The sequence below is a fragment of the Cyprinodon variegatus genome, unplaced genomic scaffold (genome assembly GCF_000732505.1).
Source record: "Cyprinodon variegatus isolate N-32 unplaced genomic scaffold, C_variegatus-1.0 Scaffold9, whole genome shotgun sequence".
NCBI lineage: Eukaryota > Metazoa > Chordata > Actinopteri > Cyprinodontiformes > Cyprinodontidae > Cyprinodon > Cyprinodon variegatus.
The window spans coordinates 1,196,284-1,200,273 of record NW_015150462.1 but is presented as its reverse complement, the minus strand read 5'-3'; the positions used below and the strand labels follow the sequence as shown (position 1 = coordinate 1,200,273).

The window sequence follows — 3,990 nt, the reverse complement described above, 5'->3', positions numbered from 1 at the left end:
AAGCCCGACTTGCACAGACTGCCAGTCTGGGTCTCTGAGCAAAGACCCTTAACCCCCACACCGCTCCCTGGGTGCCGCACAATGGCAGCTCACTGCTCCCCAAGGGGATGGGTTAAATGCAGAGAGTTAATTTAATAGCTCTGTGCTTGTGACAGTGTACAGTAATGACAATAAAACGTTGGAAAAACTGTTTAAAGGCTGCAAAAAGGGATGAGGTTAGCCTTCCAGAAGGACAACAATACTAAACATGAAGAATTACAGTAGAGTGGTTTGGCTGAAGGTCATTTATATTTTTAGAATGGCCTGGTCTAGTGGTTTAGTGATTTCCAAATTGAGTTGAATCGATGCAAAATGTTCTTTTTTTATTGATAGCAATACGAAATTTTGTTGCACGATAAAATAAAGGGATTTAAAGGAGACTACTGAGTATTTTATTGCAATATGTAATGTAGTGCAGATGACTTTTCTTCTAACAGTCAAAGCTCAGCTTAATCTAGAGAATCAGTGAAAAGTAAAGTTTTTTTCTTTCAAAAATGGGGTAAGGCTACCTGGTGACTTTTCTGAGAATGAGGGGAAAAATACTACACAGTGTATTTTTGCGAATTACTGTATTTTTGCAAATTAAACTTAACGGATGCTCTTAAAAATAAATATCACACAGCCAAACTCCTCCTGAAACACAAAAACATGTAAATTATCCCAAATTTACTTATCTGATCAATGAAGAATACTGAGAGTTAATGCATCCTGAGTAAAAAACTATTATTTTACACCACCTCATGGTTATCCTCGTATTGTGTTGGTTTATTTCATAAAATCCAACAAAACAAATTCAGGTTTGTTGTTGTAAGATGACAAAATGTTCCAAAGTTGAGGTGCTATGAATAGTTTTGCAAAGCAGTGCATCGTAATGCATTTTCCTCAATATAAATAGGTGTAAGCGGCATCCAGAAATGGAACTGCAGGACTTCTCTGACCTTTAAGAATCAGCCGCCAATCAAATTATAGTCAATTTCCTACTTTGACATGGTGATTACAGCGGACATGATTCACAGCTTTGAACTGCTGCCCTTCAAAAGAAAATGAAGTTTGTGAACGTGGCGTGGCAGAGATGACTTCAACACATCGGAGGAAATGTTTAATAATTTCATCAAAGCTTTCACGAATCGACTTCCCTTTGGTTGAGATCTAACGGCCAACAGCCACATCTATCAGCGCTAAAATGTGCTGCAACATCCCACTGGCTGCCAACAATCATGATTGCTGATCTGAACTGCTAACTGTGACGGCAGGGTGGGGGCACTGCCTTTGTGTGGTCTGAAAGGTTAACACAGATACTGTTAGATCTGGAGATAGCCAGCAGAGCGGATAAGATAATTAAGGTTTAGCCAGTGGACGCTCTAAAGACTTCCTGTCAGCCACGACAAACTCCAAGAAGACCCGAAGCAGGTATGGAAATTATGTTTGATTTTTTTCCCCCGGTTTCTGCAGGTGCTCCATGCTTTGCAGTGATCCTGAGCCGTTGCCCGGCCAACACTGCTCTCATCAGTGTATTGTGCCAAAGGAAATGAAATTCAAGGTCACATTTCACTCGCCTGCTCGGCGGATTCGGTTTCAATTGAAGTTCCGCCACGTATCCAGATCACATAGGTCTCTGTCAAAGCAGAGCTGTACTTTATACTCTGCCAGCTTTGCACAAAAGCCAGCTTTCTTTCTTGTGAAGTCTCTGTAAAGCCTTTCAGATCAGGCGAGATGTGAGTTATTGGATTGAGCAGGACATATTTTCAACATTATTAAGCAGTCCCTATTGGGAGAGTAAGTGAAAACTTGACAAAATATTCATGAAGGCTTGACGTCTAAACTGTTTAGCTTATGGGAGAAAAAGCAAACAGTTATGTTTTTCAATTTAGCAATGAATTAATGATTGATTTTCCTAAAGAAAAACTAACTTCTCTTTCACTTTGAACCAAACTGTATAATGTAAACCAAGAATAGACCCCTGGCTGACAATACTGTAATGAACACAGAGTTTGGTTTAGGGGGATTACGACTGCATGGTGTTTAGTTAATCAGTTAACCTGGCATAGAAACTTTAATCCTGCAGCACTGAGACAATTCTAGACATTTCCATTTGAAGGGTGAATGTTGGCCTAGTGGTTAAAGCAGTGTGCTTGTGCTCTGAGAAGGTTGCAAGTACCCTGTTGATCCTCACAGCCAGCAGTTTGGGTCCATGAGCAAGACCCTTAACCCCTCCACTGCTCCCCGGGCGCCACACAGTGGCAGCCCACTGCTCCCCAAGGGGATGGGTTAAATGCAGAGAGTAAATTTTCCCAATATGAGATCAATAAAGTTCAATTATTATTATTAAGTTATAATTCTGGGTTGGACTCTGCCAATATCTGTAAACTGCAAACCAGTTTATAAATTACAATCCATACGGACATAGATGTGGAATTTTGGTCTGGAAAAACTTGACTTGCCATGACAGAACCTCAACCAGAATTTGGCAGAACGTTAAAGAGAGGCGAGTCAGGCCTTCTTGACGGACACATCAGTGAGTAACTCACAAATACTAATCAGCAGAAATGGTCAAATCTGATAAACTGAGGTGGAGGCCTATAAATGCAAATATTGGAACACCTTCATATCAAAGTGTATGCCAAGAGCTGGATGTCAAGGTTCTTTTGTTTGTAAAGGTCAGCATCTACATTTTTGGCAATATATCATCTAAAGGAAATTCTACATCTGATTTCAACTATGAGTTTCTATGCTGTCTGGTCTAGATTAGCTCCAGTTTATATCTTGGTTTCCTGAGGAATGGGCCTAACATTAGTTAGAGTTGTAAAAGAAAATTATCTGACTGAGCTTTGGGGAAACTTTCATCTCTTCGTTAATGTACCAGTTATTCAAGCTGATGCTGTTGAATTCAGAATCATCTTCAAAGACTGACCGTTTCCATGAGGAGAATTTTGCAAAAAAGTTTGTTTTTTTTTACCAATATTGGGATTTTATTTTGAATTTCTTCTGCACTAACCACAACCATTTATATGTTTCACACCAGTGTTTCATTCTTTAAGACCTTAAAAGCTTGCTGGTGCAGACTCTGTTATTGTGGGACTGTACCGTTACTACTTAGTGAAAAATGTCCTACTTCAACTCAAGCGTGCATGGATCTGCATGCACACCACCTAAAGGGCTGGAATGAAACATATAGTGTCTTACTGTAGGGTTCAAAAACAAGTGAAGCCGGCCTGACTCGCTGTGCCCTTAACATTTCCAAAGACAAGTTGTCCAGATGATTCATCCAAGACATCCACGGAGACGTTATTGCATTTAAAAACGTTTTAGTGAGTAGATAGGATAAAGTGGTTCCAAACTTACAAACAAAAAATAAGGGCAACAGAGGTCAAAAAACCATTTGGCTCCACTCTGTGAGATACACAACAACCAAATTCCCATGATACATCGTCCTTAAAAAGTGACACGTATGCATCCTTAAACCAAAGAAGTAATGAAAATAACAAAATAACCACAATAGCTAAATATACAAATTCCCCCAAATTAGTATTAATTACCAATAATGTTTAATAATTTCAAGAAAAGTTAATTCAGCAAGAAAACAAATATAAAACAAAACATTAACCATAATGCATACCAAGAAAATCCCACAGTATAACACTTACTAAAATGTGATGTAATCAAAATTGAGTGCCATTTTAACCTGATTTCTATTGTGTTGGAAGGCATAATAATTAAGTTTACAGCTATTAATTTACCCCTTTAATAAAGGAGTATTTCAGTGATTTAAAGGAGACTTGACCACCTTTGATTTGTTTCTCACCTAAATTCTAAAATACATAGACTAGTCAAACTGTCAGGACTCCAGTCTGTGTGTTTGTTTTTTTGTGTTGTTCTCCCTTCCACCAGCAGGAGGCGCCTGGTTCTGGTCCGCCTCCTCACACACCTGCTGACGGTTACCTCGTTAACGGA

At 39.1% G+C, this 3,990-nt stretch overlaps 1 protein-coding gene across 1 annotated transcript in view; it reads right to left on the bottom strand.

Moving 5' to 3' along the window:
* The window catches only part of LOC107086615 (beta-1,3-galactosyltransferase 1-like), a 225,550-nt gene that overhangs the window by 116,866 nt on the left and 104,694 nt on the right, over nucleotides 1–3,990 (bottom strand). The window lies entirely within an intron of this gene.